We start from the raw sequence: 16853 nt of genomic DNA, 5'->3' as shown, positions 1-16853 counted from the left end.
TTATTGTCAACTACAGTCCATCCACGTACTGTTCAATAAAATCTCAGAACCTAGTTTTCTTGCCTCACTGAGCCTTTCTGTCTACTGATCAGGCTCCTTGAAGTCTCTTACTTTCCTTCTCTAGACTCTGCAACCCGTGGGTACTTCGACTCTCCTGCATATGATATTCACATATAAGTAGTCCATAGAGTCATATGAGGATTAAATGAGGACCTAGCAACTCCATATATAATCTATTATTCCTTTGTTTCCTTGTCTTTGGTGGGTTAATTTGTCTCTATAACCAAACAACTGGATATTTTTATGAACCTCACTGAAAACTACATGAGAAGCACATTATATCCACTTTAAAAGTTATGGAGTAGATTATTGCCATTTATTTTTAGCAAAATGTCATGTGCAATCCAGTAAACACATACAATACAAATAAAATATATTTGGCTATTCTTTAGGAATATGCAAAATTCTCCTTACTCTTTGGTGATGACAGTAACAGTTTTTAATCCATGTAATATTTTGTTTTCTTTCTGACTTAGCTCTAAAACATGTGACTTTAGGGGACAGTGTCAGTAAAGTTCATTGGAAACTGCATCACGGCAGTGTGCTTCCATGATCCTTCCTTCAGGTGAGAGACTTCGCCCACTTATGTTATACAGCTGTATAAGGATCGAACTAGGCTAATGAAGAATATGAAAAAGTTAGAGTTTTAAACAATTGGGACTCGGTGCTCTTATTTAAGAATAACACACACTTAGGGGAAGTCATAATGATGCTCACAATATATTTCACGTGGATTCCCAGACGTGTCGTCTGAGTCTCATAAGTCATAAAATATCACTTGGTTATTGCCCAAGGGTTTTACCTATGAGTTAATATAATTGAAACATAAAAATGTAAGTATTTCCAGTAATACCTCCTAGGGTCATCACAAAAATCATTTTTCCAGAAAAATGCCCCAAGCACCCATGAAATCTTTTCAAATGTGAATTTATTTCTAACTCTAGAAATGCAGGATGAGCTGTAAATAGCAATGTAAATCCACAGATAATATATAGAGCCCAATGCTTTAGAAGCAAAGAACTAACAAGACTTGCTTCTAATACTTTATAGGTAAAGATGAGTTTTATTGGTGTTATCTTTGATTCAGCTCTAAATAATTCCACAAATATCTTTTTAAAATCCAGGTGGGTGAATGAGCATTATAAGGTGCTTAGGGGAATGAAAGGAAAATTGAAAATACATTACCCATCCATTGTGTGTGCAGATAAAATGAGGTACAAACATAAACACAAATTTATACCCAGGTATATGACAACAGAGAATAAATACTTACAAAGACATGAATGTGCTTTGGAGCTATAAGGCAGGGAAACCAAATTTTATTTCTGTCTGTGGGGGTTTGAGAAGGCTACACTTACTAGAAAATTCACAGTGGAGGACTTGAAGTCACAGTGAATTTTTTTCAATAATGGTAGGACAGCATCAGGCTATGCTCTGAAACAGTGATGACATCAGTAGAACAGTAACTATAGAGCTTAGAGAGTAGGGCAATGGCCTTCTGGGATTTAACAGGGCGGAGATAAAAGTTCAGCAGCATACACATAGAACTATCGTGATTAGACACACTCACGTGAGGCTTTCCTATTAATGTCGGGAGAGGTGTCTCATCAGTGACTTGTTCTCTAGTTCATCTGGATAAGTTGCTGTGGCAGCCTGGATCTATAACCTCAGAATTTCTTAAATATGTTGTCCTATTAGAAAGATAGAACCTTTGTAAAAATTCTATAGATGTGTGTTCTCACTTCTCTATCAGAATAGGACTTAGAGTATCAAACTGTTTTCATTCTAGAATTCTACAGAATCATCTGGTATCTCATGGGGTGTGTGCTGAGATGACTTATCCAGACAATAAGGTAAAGGAAGCTAGGCAACATCATTAAGCAGAAAGAAGATGGCAGATATGACGACAGTCATAAATGAATCATCTACAAAGAGGCAAGACATGGGTCAGCATGCTGCTGATTTCTGGAAACTTGGCCTTTTCTCTCCCCAGACAATGCTTAGATTCAAATTCTGAAAAGTTTGTCATTACACGGCCTTCTGTTTATAAGCTTGTAAGTGTGGCAATCTCAAGAGTCTTCATCAATAAAATACTTTTCATTCTCTTGTTACTATTTCATCCAAAGACTAAGTTAGGGCTGGAGAAGCTCTGTCTGGATCATATCTACACATCTAAGTGTAATAGTATGGGAATTGATACTTCTGAGTGTATTCTCTTGGCTAAACTTACATAACCTTGTACAAAATAAGTCATATTTTTACTACTGTTGGCAGAAGGATGAAATTTCTTTAAGAAATAATTTTTTAGCAGACGAGTCAGAATGCAGCATTCTACCGACCACCTGGTGAACAGGAAAGTAATCTTTTGTCACTGGAAAGATTGCTCTATAGAAGTGTGCTTCCTTGGATGTAATGACTCTCAGGTCAGTGCATGTCAAAGCAGTGGGATACTTCTCAGCACCAAACAATTTGACATGCATCTGTGTAGCGTATTAAAACTAAGTTAAGAGTTTCAGTCTCTGGTTATGTGAGCTATGCAGCAGACGCTGGTTAAGTAAAACAGAGGCGTACTTGGTAATGAAATTCTCTTATCCATTTCTGTCCTTTTTCAGGACCATTGCTCATCAGGCTTCTTTGGGGATAATCACTCTTTAGAGTCATAAGTAGGATTCAGCAATGCACTTCTGGGTCCCTGAAGATTGCTTTGGAGTGCTGGACTCCACTCTTCATTTCACCATAAGATGAACGTAGTAATTTTATGCACAGCAGTGATTTTACACCTCTGATGATTTTCTCATCTAGGTGTGTCACAGGTATTCTGTTACAGATCTAAATAACTAGTGTGGTGTTTCAAAGTTCCTGGTTCCCAAAGTTTTAAGTCTGTAATTTTATAAGGATATTCCTTATTATTATAGGTAACAGCAAGTGTAAATTGATCTGCTTGCTTATTTCTAAGAGTGTTATACACTTAAACAAGAGTAAAGATGGTGTGTTTCTAAAATGTCTAGGCTAATGTTAAAATGTTTACTAGAAAATACCTTTGGGGACAAGTCAGACATTGGAAGTCACAGCATTGTATCATGAGTATTCTGAGCTTTGTTTTGAAACCCAAGAAAAAAGAAGAGCACACCAAAGTGTGCATGCTACAGTCCTAGAGATTCCCAGAACCCAACAGGGAGGACATTAGCCAAAATACACAACAAAGGGGAGATAGAACCTGTAGAGACCATATCCAGTGGATAGGCATGGCCCCTGGTTGAGGGATGGGGCCACCCACATACCTCGAAAATAGTAATCCAGAATTCCTCCTGTCAAAAGGAAATGCAGGGACAAAGAGTGGAGCAGAGAATGATACAAAGGCCATCCAGAGACTGCCCCACCTAGGGCTCAATACCATCTGTAGACAACAAATCCAGAAACTATTGCTAATGCCAAGAAGCATTTGCTGACAGAAGCCTGGTAAAACTCTCTCCTGAGAGGCTCTGAGAGAGCCTGACCAATACAGACATTGATGCATGCAGCCAAACATAGAAATGAGTGAGGGACCCCAATGGAGGAGTTAGAGCAAAGACTGAAGAAACTGAAGGGGTTTTCAACCCCATGATATTGCAACAATATCAACTAACCAGACAGCCCCCCACCCCCGCTCAAGCTCCCAGGGACTAAACCAACAATCAAAGAGTACACATGGGGGAACCCATGGCTCCAGCTGGGTATGTAACAGAGTATTGCCTTATTGGGCATCACTGGGATGGGAGCCCCTTGGTCCTGTGAAGGCTAGATGACCCAGGGTAGGGGATTGCTATGTTGCTGAGGCAGGAGTGTGTGGGCAGGTGGGGTAGCACCCTAATAGAAGCAGGGTTAGGGAGGAGGAGATAAGGGGTTTGTGGAGGGGAAACTGGGAAGGGGGATGACATTTGAAATATCAATAAATAAAATAACCAATAAAAATTAAAGAAAAAACTCACAGCATAAGGTTGGAAACCACAGAAACACACACACACACAAAACACATAAAATGAAACAAACAATCAAAACAAACAAGCTGTAATATATAAGCAAAAGACCAGTAACATTAAAAATAAAGCTCAAGGAAAGCATTATGAGACAAAAATTCTCTAAAAGTACCACTGAGTTCATTTTGTTGGTTATCTAGTGCTGGACATCAGACCTGCTCTTAATTATGGTTTGTATACCCAGAGAGAGTTTATTGGGAAAAAAACCTGCCTTTTCTTTTGCAAGCAATTGTTAACTGGAGATAGCTTCTTGTTTATGGAGAGGGGCTCTTGTCTACTTCCACCCTCAGTGCCGAGATGACACGTGTCTTAGACCTCTGTACCATGCTTCCTCAGTATCTGTGATGTCATCTGTGTGCCAGTCCAATTTTGTCTGAAGGTTACTGTTTCCTTGGAGTCCTCCATCCCCACTGTCTCTTATAATCTTTCCATCTCCACTTCTGTAAGCTTTCTTGAGATTTGAAGACAGGGGCTTGGTAGAGACAACCTATTTAAGACTACGTGCTCCAAAGCTACCCACTCTCTGCACATTGTGGATCTCTGTTTTATTTCCCATGTATCTCCTTCAGGAGGGGGCTTTTCTGGTGTGTGGAATGGCTTATGGGTATAGTAGAATATTGTTAGAAGTCATTTTATTGTTGCATTCCTTTAGGGAACAATGGCATCTGGTTTTACCTTAGGTCCATTGCCTATCTAGTCTCAAGTTCTTGGCCACCTAAGCAGTGTTACATATAGGCGTCATCTTATAAATGAATCTCACTTTATAAATTAATAAATTGGGCCTTACATCCAATCAGGATTTTTTTTTGTTCCCACAATTTTGTCTTATGCATCATTGTATCAAGCAAGCAGGTCATTGTTTGCTGGGAACAATATAAAGGGAACACTGGGGGGCTCGGGGAGAAGTGGGGGAGGAAAAGGGGCCTAAAATCTGTCCAGAGTTCCTGTGCTCTGGGAAGGCAGACACAGGCAGAGCTGCTGGACACTTTCCACACTGCCAGGCTGAGCATCTAAGGTTAACCCTACTGGGCAGGTGGTGGAGAATGGGCAGCCCCTGACTGGTGACCCCAGAGCTACCTTGCTAAAGCCCCAGGGTTGTAGGAGAGAGGAAAGAGGGAAGAAGTTCCCAACACTGGTGAAAGAGTGCTCAGAGGATCTAGATGGGGCTAGAAATTCAGGAAGAAAGAGAGGAGAGAGAGAGAGAGAGAGAGAGAGAGAGAGAGAGAGAGAGAGAGAGAGAGAGGAAAGTCTAGAGAGAAACAGAGAGAAGGAGAGAGGAGAGGAGAGGAGAGGAGAGGAGAGGAGAGGAGAGGAGAGGAGAGGAGAGGAGAGGAGAGGAGAGGAGAGGAGAAAAGAGAAGAAGACAAAGGGAAAGGGAAGAGGAGAGAGAAGTGAGAGAAGTGAGAGGTAAAGTAACAAAGGAGTAAGAGAGTGAGGTGGGGGCCTAACAGCCCCTTTTATGATCTTCATTGTTGCTAGGTAGTGGGGAGGAGTTTAGCCTGAAGGTCAGAAGCTTGGGCCATTGCTTATATCACTACTGACCATGCTTCTCTTGTGGGGGCTGTGAGAGATGGTAACATAGGCAGGGGCCAGCGTTCCAGGAGCATGAGGGAACGCCTACCATGTCATGTAGGTGAATTATGACCATCTGGGTTCAGACCTCACCTTGACTGGAGACCAGCCTGCAATTCCCCACAATTGTTGTGGACCATATGCTTTGTAATTTGGTGTGTACCTTTCTCCTCTGGTAGCACGAAGAATGTGTTCCAGAATCATAAACATCAGTTAGTAAGGTATAGGCTTCAGTTAGGCACCGTCATCATTTCTCTATGTTTAATGGAATATGTAGGGAGGGATTGTCTTCAGAAATAGGGATTTATTATCAATTTCTCAAAAGTAACTAATATTCTTGCACTATCCTGAGTTTTTCAAGGGAGTTTACATGGGAAGCCTTTGGCCAACAACTCAATTTAGCCCCTTTCCAGCACTGGATGTTTTACATGGGAGGGAATAATGTCTTACTGGAACCTTGTCCCCCTTGCTATTTGGTGGTTCCATTTAAATTTCTTTGGTATTTTACAGTAACCTTTATGAAAGATTGTTTACAAGAATGTGATCAGGCTACCAGTGACTATATTACAAAGAAAATGCCTCTTCCTTTTCCATCAAACATTAAATACACATATCTCCTTAGGGAAGGTTGTGGACAGATAAGTCCCTCCCTTATGGTTAACATTAACGACCTATAAATTTCAAGTGAGTTATATAAAATAGTGTGTGCCAAGATATGTAAGATTCCAACCTTGTGAAGGGCTGTGCAGTTATCTAATCACAGCTGCTAATAGTTTAATGGCTCGTCATGCTCAGAAGACAGGGTTCCACAACACTTCACCTCTTTGTCTGGCTCTAACATTCTTCCCTCTATTCTGTGATGCTCAGTGAGCCTTAGAGGTATGATAGATGTCTCAGTTATAGATGATCTTCCAAGCATCACTTCTCATGACCTTGACAAGTCATGAGTGTCTTCAGTTACATTTTCCCGTTAAAAGCAATTTCTCTGACAAAACTTGATAGCAACATTGGTCTATAGTCAAACACATAGTTCATTTAGAAGGCAATTAGACCAGCACATCATGTGCATTTTGCTAAGCAACAGCATCATCTTCCTCCACCCGACTATGGTCTATGACTTCCCTAGCTATAGGCTTTTGTAGGAATTTATAGTACCAGACTTGAATTTCTTCCTGTGGATTTAGATAGAGTGAAGTTATTTTCTTTTAAATTAAAATGCTTTCTAATTTTTCTTTTGATGTCTTCTACGACACAGTTACTTAGAATGACTTATTTGACTTCCAATTATTTATATTAGGCTTTGCTTCTGCTATTCATTTTTAAATTAAATAATTCTATCATGAGTTGCATACATACATTGCAAAATTTAAATCTATTTATGTTAATGTCAATGTGTCTTAGTGTCTGGAATATGGTCTGTTATGGAGAATGGCTGTAGGCTCAGTCCAGGAAGCTGCAGCATATTCTTTCTTAGACTCCTGTTAACATCCTCCATGGACATTGCCTGGTTTTCATCAGTTTCTAGATCCTGGAAATTGTTCTAATAGCGTTTTGTATAGTCTATTCTTTCAGGCCAGGAAAAAAGTTGTAATGCCCTTGCTACCAGGGCCAGATGTGGTTTCTCTATGGCAGGCTGAAGTGCCTCACTTTATTTATTTATTTATTTATTTATTTATTTATTTATTTATTTATTTACTTTCTGTGTATAAGTTATTTCACCAGCCTCTAAAATGGTAGCACCCACGTTCAGGGTAGACCTAATTAACAATTAAGACAATCCTCCACAGACATGCCCACAGAGCAATCTATGTAGATCATTTCTCAACTGATACTCTGTTCTCAGGTGACCATAATAGATTTAAACTTGGTTTTATATTATAACATCATCCATTATGTTTATAGTTTGTCCAAATCCCTAAGAGATTTGTACTTCAATATTAGTTTTGGATCATGTCTAATAAATTATAGTAAAAATCATACCTGCAAGACACTTGTGATTTGGGTATAACATTATGCTAGAATAATAAATTTATTCACTTGCTAAGTTCCTTGTTTCCTCTGAGATTTATCTAACTTAAAATATGTCTGCTAGCTCTCATGTTCTTTTTAGGTCTTTGCTAGTGACCACAAATTAAATGGTATTTTCATCCACTCATTTGTCTTCATGATTTGAGAAAAACAATATGTTTTTAAACACTAAGATTTCTTAATTCAAGAGTATCACTTAAAAATATTCAACAGTTTTAGCCATTAGGGTTATGCAAAATAAAACTACTTTGAGCTTTCTTCTTACCTCAGTTAGAATGGTCAATATTAATGAAACAATGGCAGCTCATGCTGGCGAGCATGCAGAGAAAGGGGACCACTTAATCATTGCTAGTGAGAGTGCAAACTGGTTCAGTCATTATGGAAATCAGTGTGAAGATTCCTCAAAAATTTTTAAGTAAATATATTGTAAGACTGAGAGATACCACTCCTTGGCCATATACCCGAAGGATTCTACATCCTATGATAGCACTATTGAATCATCCAGTCTTTGCTGCTCTATTCATAATCCTTAGAATTTGGAAACAGCCTAGATGTCTATCAGCTGATTAATGGTTAGTGAAATATGGAACATTTAAAAATGGAATATTGACCAGATGTTAAGGAAAATGAAATTGTTAGTTTTGTAAGTAGATGGAACTATAAACAAACATCCTGAATGAGCTTAACACACAGTTAGAAAGATAAACACTGCATGCTTTCTCCATGTGTGGATATAAGCTTTTAATCTTTAGATATACACATTTCACAAGGAATATGTGCAAGGGTTAGGTAGCCAGTAAGTGATGGGTGGTGGAGGTGGGAGTGATATCTTCCAATGAAGGGAAAATAAAATTCAGTGGTATAAAAGAATAAGAGAGAAATTAGGAAGATTAGAAAGATGAGAGGTCAGGGTAGAGAATATCAAAAGGATAATTAATACTAACGGCCTTTGAAAAGCCATGTGGAAAAATACTGCTCTAGAAACTCCTTAAAATATATACACATATGAAAGGAATTTGAGGAGTTACAGAAAGTGATTACATAATGGGGGAGTCAGTGCCCCAACTAGACATCATATGCTACTTACTTCATGCTTCCAAACTGTGGGAGTCAGTATTCACAGAAGCATACATATCACACAGCATGCTCCAAGAAGTGTTCATCCACAAAAACAACTTTAAAACAGAAGTCACTCTGCACACATCCTTGATGCATGCAGTTATTTCATTGTAGGTTACAAGCTGCACGGTGGAATATTGGTGTGTAGGAAGTCCAGATAGATGATGAAACTGGCCTCTTCTGCCATGCCTTTATCACAACTAAATACCAGATGAGTTTCAGCTTATAATTTACTTGTGCTATCAGGGCATAATTTCTGTGCGACACACTTTGAGAAAATGTTTTGTATGATTTGAGTTTATTTATTTTCTATTTTCATAGAGGTAACTTTTCTTACTGTTGAGTGATGAGAAGAGATAAATACAACTCTGGATGCAGTCATAGATGGTGAATGGAAGCCACACATCTCAGATGCAGACCCAGAAGAACAAATGTTGGCAAGATCATAGTGGCAAGATTACAGCCATAGACCCACACCCAGCATCATAGATACCAGAGTATGTGACTCCCAATGCCTTCTTCTTACTATTTTAAGATCTGTGCTCTGTGTGAGTTTTCTGTTTTTCCTGCTTTGCATTGTGTAATTGATTTGTTTCATATTCAAGTGGAAACAGTAGCAAGATAAAATGCCTATTAGAGATCTAATTTAGCTGGAATGAATGTCAGAGGATACTGATAAAAATAAAGGCAAAGCAGAACAAAACAGGGGATATCCTGGCTTTTCTGCTTTCTCTAATACATCATTACTTTTCATTAAATTATTGTAAGAATACATGAAGTGATTCTTGGAATTAGTGATAGCCCTAGTGTTGAATCAAAATAACATCTCAAATAGGCTTTTCAATATTGATCACAAATAAATCTTATTTCAGCTCCTTATGGACTGAAATGATATTTCTCAAAAACATCATTAATGTTGCTAAATTTATTTAATGTTTGTTTTGAAAAAGTGTTAACACATGAACATTTTTGTTTTCTTTATTAAATTTGGTAATAAATTATCATTGGTAAATGATGAGACCCAAAATAAGAAAACATAATGTGGTTTTGTCTATGTTATAATATGCAGTTTCTCTTCCCAGAAGCTGTACAACAGTGGTTTTCAACCTGTGAGGCATGACAACTTCAGGAGCCACATATCAGATATCCTGTACACCAGATATTTTCATTAGACTTCAGAAAAGTAGTAAAATTACAGTAATGAAGTATCAACAAAAATATTTATATGATTTTGGGTCGTGACAATATGAGGAACTGTATGAAAGGGTCACAACACTAGGTAGCAAGAGTAGTCAAGAGTATCTACTCCTGTGCAAACATAGTGATCAAGAAGCAAGTTGTGGAGGAAAGGATTAATTCAGTGTACACTTAAACACTCCTGCTCATTACCAAAAGAAGTCAGGACTGGAACTCAAGCAGGTCAGGATGCAGGAGCTGATGCAGAGGCCATGGAGGGATGTTACTTATTGGCTTGCTTCCCCTGGCTTTCTCAAGTTGCTTTCTTATAGAACCAAGGACTACCAGCCAAGTGATGACACTACCTACAGTGGGCTAGTCCCTCCCACCTTGATCACTAATTGAGAAAATGCCTTATGGCTAGATCTCATGGAGGCATTTCCTCAGGGGAAGCTCCTTTCTCCAACATGGGTCAAGTTGACACAAAAAAACAGCCAGTACAGGTAAGTTGAGAACCACTGTCATGCAGTGTTTAATTTTACTACTATCTACTTAAAATATGATTATATAATTAGAGTAACTAATATACATATCCTATCAGCTAATGAAAAATCAACTAAGTCCTGCTCTTTTACTTATTTTGTAAAATTTTGTTAGGAAACTTTGTACATTATAAGATTCAAAGAATTAAGAGAGACTGAAATATAATGCTAAAGACGACTTCAGAATTCCACCTGACACTAATATTTAGTATATAGCCTTTTTGGTTAAAATGTGTCTTTTCAGAAATACAACTGTTTACCTATCTGTTAAGAAGATTGCAGGAAAACAACCCATAAATAATCTGTACAGTTGTACAGCTCTAAGTATAAGTGCTGTATCCTTAGATGTGTTGTGTGGGGCACTTTAAAACACATATAAAATAGATGGTTGTAGCTGCCCATTTTCTTTTCCCTAACTCCAAAAGCAAATATAATATTACATGTGATCCATCTATGTGGCAGCTACTTTACTAAAGATATACTTCAAGTGTTTTCTCTCTGGAAGTGATTTGTATTTACTGTTTAGGTGTCCACACATTCTGCATGATTTTCACAGGACTTTAGGCAAGTGTCATTTTGCAAAGAATACATATATTTGAGTCTATATAATGTCTTAAGGCACTGGTCTATGAGTCTGCAATTAAGTTAAAATGCTATTGAGAATGGACACCACAAGAAATCTTAAGACTGAACACACACACACACATACACACACACACACACACACACACACACACACACACACACACACACACAGAGAGAGACAGAGAGAGAGAGAGAGAGAGAGAGAGAGAGAGAGAGAGAGAGAGAGAGAGAGAAGCTGTGCTTCCTGAATGAATGCCCTTTTCTTCTACTCAGAGTGTTACATTTTATTTCTTTAACTTTTATAAAAAGGATAGAGATAGTTTATTGTCAGGCTTTCTGTTTTGTGCCATTTCGCAGTCTTGGGTGTTTGTTACAATGTACCTGGTTAATTGCATCCTACAAGAATTGTAATATAGTGCCTTTGGTGCAATTTTGCTTCAGATTATTTTTTGACTAATGATACAGTATTTACCTTGTTTTTAAATGTATACTTTAATCTTATCTCTCTCTCTCTCTTTTCTTTTCTTTTCTTTTCTTTTCTTTTCTTTTCTTTTCTTTTTAAGGCAATGATTTGGATGTGGGGTATATAAACCAATTCCTTGCTGTTTGGAATTACTTTTAGGATCACTTAATAAATATTTGACATGGATTCAAAATTATTTGTATTTTTGTTACTATACTAATGTTCTGTGTATGTCTATTAGACCACTCAGCACAATTATTCACATCAATATGATCATTTGCCATTATAATATATTATCTTCTGAAAGAAATGTCTTAGTGCTCCAATATATTTCTTCCATTAACTTATATAATTCTCATTTACAGGAAGTTTGGGTACAGGACTCCAAGGTCAATACTTGCTATTCTTTCAGAGGCCCTGCGATCATTTTCTAGAATCCAGCTCAGATGACTCACAAGTCCTGTACTTTCAGCTCTATGAATCCAGTCCTCTCTTTTGGCTTTTACAGACTCCAGTGCACATGTGGCACACAAGCACCAGCATTTGATTATTGTCTTTTCACAGTGAAATCATTATTATATTTTAAAATAATATCCTTAAATTTGACTTTTGGCACAGTGACATGTTGATTATATACAAATATCAATCAATGAACCATATTTTGCTGTTTTTCTTTGTACTAATAATTCTGATTTACACAAGAAATCTACACAAGTGTGAAGTCCTAACAAATTGGTAACAATCCAAGCCCTCTGAAGCAAAATCCCAAAGTTTTGCCATTTGCCTACTACTTCTCTGCTGTAAACAGTAGCCCATGGCAGAATTCACACAACAGCACAAGGCTTTGGGGATGGATGTTTAGAGATATTTATAGCAGCTCTCATGAGCCCAGAGCCTGAGCTGGCTTCAGCATACTTTTTTCTTCTTTCCTCCTTTTCAGCTTCCAGATTTTCTTCTCCTCCCACCCAGGGATGGAAGTTATACATCATGTGTACTTTACTTGCTGGTTTCCCTTGAATGTTTTAACAGAGATTGATTTGACAAACTACCCAGTCTATCTCTCTTCCTCCTAAATAACCTATGACCTGTAAGTTGCTTTAACTCTGACCCTTCTCACAACTTCCATGTTATTTCTATCTGATAGTTTAGCTTATAGTATTTTATGTTTTCAAGACATTTTTAGAATTTCTCAACATAATAATTTAGACAGTAGTAAGTTTCATTATGATATCTTAATCCATGTATTAACAATGATATGAGTTTTAATCACATCCCTCACTTTTTCTCTCATTTAAAAATTTTTATAAACATTGTATTGGTTCTTCATGAATTTCACAGCATCTACCCCAGTCCCACTCATCCTCCTGCTTCCCTAGTAATCACCTGACAGCCTTGCAACCTGCCCCACAACAGAGGTAAAAATCTGGTTGTGGAAGCTGTAGTGTGTCACAGTGTATACCACAGTACACGCCTTTGTCCACACGTCTTTGCTTGCAAATGTTCGTTGCAATGACTCGTTGATCTGGTATGAGGCCTCCAGCTTCTGCTGTATTATCAGTACTGGAACCTCACTGGGACTCCTCTTGAATATCCTGTTGTTGCCCTGTGTCATAGAAATCCTGAAGTTTTGGATCTGTAAGACCAGTCCCTTCATGCACTCCAGCAGTTCACTGATGGAGTGAATGTTGGAGAGGGACAATTCAAAGCCTTGCATCTGAGCCTGTCAGCTCATCAGCTTGTCAGCTCTCCCCCTCTCACACACACTCAGACAGGTTCATCATACCACTTCCATCAGACCCAGCTCTACTGTGCTGCCCAAGTAAGGTGCAGGGCCTGCTCTACCCAGTGCTGCAGCAGGTATGGGTATGTGCACATTGTCCAGCTCTGATGACCTTGGGGTCAGCTCTCCAGCCTTCTAAAGTCTTGTAGATGGCAAGGGGAAAAAGAGGGGGGATTTCTCTCTTGCCCATGTTGCTTCATGGCAGACAAGTGACAACCCCTCTCCCACACTCACACTCAAAAGGCTGACTTGCCTATGCTCCCATCACCAGGATCAGCTCTACTATGCCACGTGTTCCTCTTAGAGGTGCCCGGAGTCTCTGAACATCTGGGGTCATCTCAGGAGTAGTCTCAGGAGTACTATGATTTGTACCTTCTTTGTGGTGCTGAGCAGGGAACATCTCAGGCATGGTCTGTAACTCCAGGCCTGCATGGCAAATGACTGGGTCATCATCTCAGGCTAGTTCCCTCTCTGGGGCCCATGGTACCAGTTTGGTGGTCATCTCAGGCTTGTTCCTTGCTCAGCATGCCTTCCTAAGTGGCCCCACTTAAGACCCAACTGTCTTGGTCTTCTGTCCACGTCTATGGTCTCAGGCAAGATTCTACTAGTCTCTGGTTTGCTCGCTGCCCTGGGAGCCCATCTAGGAGTACCTGATTCTGGGCTGGTAGTTGTTGCTGGTTGGCTCCCTGTCCAGGCCACCTGGAACTGGACTGGTGATCATGCAGGCTCACTTTTTTTTCAGGTAATGTTAGGCTGCTAATAATTCAGATGTTCGTAAGTCAGATCACTTAGGGTAGACATAACCTCTCTCCTCTCTGCCACCTACTGACACACAAGTGACACAGCAGCCATATTTCACTGCCACTAGGGGCAGTGCTTATGGTTTTTGAACCTTTCCAATTTCATCAAATTAAAGTCACATTTAGTATTTAAAGTATATATTCAGTACTTGCTATTGAAATGTCATCATTATATACACAGCCGAAGTTTGTAAGCTGCTATGGATGCTGCAGCTATCCATCGTATAGATATCTAGGGACTGCTGGTGTGAATATGACATTCAGTAGCCAGTGTTCAAAGCATTCATCTAAACCTTAAATATCCACTCCTTTTGACTGTACTCTTTCCTAATATTTTTTCTTTTTAATAGATTGAGATATAATTTAAAGGTAATAAAAAATACTACTACTGAATAAAGTTTTGGTGATGGGAATAATCATTAAAAGCATGTTAGTATTTGGTCAGGTGCCACAGGTACACAAGTTTCTGTGGAGAATAATGTATTAAAAGCATGTGTGTGTGTGGGGGGGTTGATCTGGTAAACACTGTAGATTAGACAGATTATGATAGTCTGAGGAAATACCATCATCTTTGAAGAAAAATTCAAATAGTTTCAAAGATGAAATCTTGGTGCAATTCTATAAAAATTAACATGTGAAGCTATTTTGATAACTGATTATGTAGTTCCTTTTTAAAAAGATTTACTTATTTTATGTATATGAGTACACCATTGCTCTCTTCAGACATGCCAGAAAAGGGAATCAGATCCTATTACAGATGGTTGTGAGCCACCATGTGGTTGCTGGGAATTGAACTCAGGACCTCTGGAAGAACACTTAACCTCTGAGCCATCTCTCCAGCCTGCTTATATAGCTCTTAAGTGTGGCATATTCCCAAATATTCAGGAATTTTTTAAGCAACAGTGAAAGAGGGGATAGGGAATTAGGTTAAAAAATATTCATTCACTCCATGTATGTATCTGCATCTTTGAAAGCCCTGTTAAAGACTGTGGGCTGTGAATGTCTGGGAACAATAGATATAAAAAAAATATAACCTTATAAAGAGTATAGTAACAACACAAACACATACATACACAGACACACATGCATCCACACATGCATGCATGCACTCACACACAAACACACAGAAACTCAGTGCCTTACTGTTTTTTCCTCAAGCAGGCAAGCTATGCCTGTTAAGTATAATTCCTCTAAGAAGAATAGCAGAATTTTGGACACTTGAATGATTTCTCATTATAGCTAATATCATGACTATTTGATGTGACTACTACTCATTAAGAACTCAGATTTAATTTAAGTGGTTCTCAACCTGTGGGTCACCACCCCTTTGGTGTCAAATGACCTTTTGTATGGGGTTACATACCATATATCCTGTATATTAGATATTTACATTACAATTTATATCACTAGCAAAATTATAGTTGTGAAGTATCAATGAAAGACTTTTATGGCTGGGGGTCACCACAACATGAGGCCCTTTATTAAAGGGCCTCAGCATTAAGGAAGGCTGAGAACCACTGACTCAGAAGGACCACCATGCCTTTGCTTGCTTTAGAAAGCCATGTTTGCCAAAGCCAAGTCTTACCAGTTGATTAAGAAGATTTAAATCTGTCTTCAGTGGTTAATTTTTGTGACTAAAAAGATGTCATTTACTTATCATGTTAAAAATAAATTCTGATTGCTTTATTTCCATAGCAACAGAAAATCAGTCTTCCTAGGACGTAGGAATTCCTCTGGTCTCCATAGCTCCACTGCTTCCTTCTAAGCTCAAACAAGTAAGATACCAGTGATTTCCAGTTCCCTCCACTGATGTTCATTCTCCTTATAAGGATTTTGTATGAGCAAGAATAATTTTGCCTTGTATAATTCCCCTCCCTATGTCCTTGAGTTATCCATGAATTCATCTATTAGAACAGTGAATCTAAAAATGTATTTAGATTTCTGAGTAATAGAATTTGATTTCTAACAATCAAATGTGCGGAAAAACAAGACAAATTGGATAGGTATTGTGTTATCAAGCCAAGGGTTTTCAGGCTTCAAGAAGGAAGCAGATACAGACAGGAAAGATGGATCAGTGTGTAAAGGCTCTAGTCTGATGATCTGAGTTTGAATCATAGGAATCACATGGTCTTCCGACTTCCCTATGTGTGGACCCCTGAAAAGAAGCCTATTTTGGTTGAATGAGGCTTGCTCCAGTGACCCAGTAGGAAACTCTACAAGAGACAGAACAGCGAGCCACTTTCCCAGAGACAGGTACCTGACACCACAGAACCCCCAACTTCATTAATTCTGTGACTATAAGTCACACAGACAATGTCCCAAGCTTCTGGCATTCCAGCAAGACTCCACCCCCACAGTTACCTGACTATAGCCAGTTACCTCATAGCCCAGCCCACTATAAATGGGCTGCTTGGCCCCTCCTAGTTCTCTTTAAGCTCTCACATTTCTTACTCTCCTCTCTAGCCTTCTCTCTCTCTCTCTCTCTCTCTCTCTCTCTCTCTCTCTCTCTCTCTCCCTTTCCCCTTTCCATGTGGCCATGACCAGCCTCTCTCCCACTTTCTACCTTCTCTCTCTCTGCCTGTCTACAATAAGGCTCTAAAACCATAGACTGTCTGTGCTCATCAAGGCCCACCATGCTGAACAATAGGATAGGCTTTCCCCTAACAAGCCACATCTAACCTCCTGGTGGAAGGCCTTTCTGTGCTCCAGCCA

General features: G+C 38.9%; 2 long non-coding RNA genes and 1 other non-coding gene across 3 annotated transcripts in view; 1 reads left to right on the top strand and 2 right to left on the bottom strand.

The window, feature by feature from the left end:
* 1700063H06Rik overlaps window positions 1-3152 on the bottom strand; it is a 4575-nt gene extending 1423 nt beyond the window's left edge. Inside the window, exon 1 of the long non-coding RNA XR_001779351.2 lies at window positions 1631-3152. This is a non-coding gene — a long non-coding RNA (RIKEN cDNA 1700063H06 gene). The remainder of the gene's footprint in view (window positions 1-1630) is intronic.
* On the top strand, window positions 1856-12133 carry Gm35548. The gene is made up of 3 exons (XR_379658.2): window positions 1856-1913; window positions 9117-9292; window positions 11927-12133. It is a non-coding gene; the product is annotated as a predicted gene, 35548 (long non-coding RNA).
* A 1952-nt stretch (window positions 12134-14085) lies between these two features.
* On the bottom strand, window positions 14086-14216 carry Gm23748. The gene has a single exon (XR_003948505.1). It is a non-coding gene; the product is annotated as a small nucleolar RNA SNORA17 (small nucleolar RNA).
* Between the last annotated feature and the right edge of the window lie 2637 nt (window positions 14217-16853).

The sequence above is a fragment of the Mus musculus genome, chromosome 9 (assembly GCF_000001635.26).
Source record: "Mus musculus strain C57BL/6J chromosome 9, GRCm38.p6 C57BL/6J".
Taxonomy (NCBI): Eukaryota; Metazoa; Chordata; class Mammalia; order Rodentia; family Muridae; genus Mus; species Mus musculus.
The sequence above is the reverse complement of the archived record's forward strand: the minus strand, read 5'-3'. Positions and strand labels throughout refer to the sequence as shown.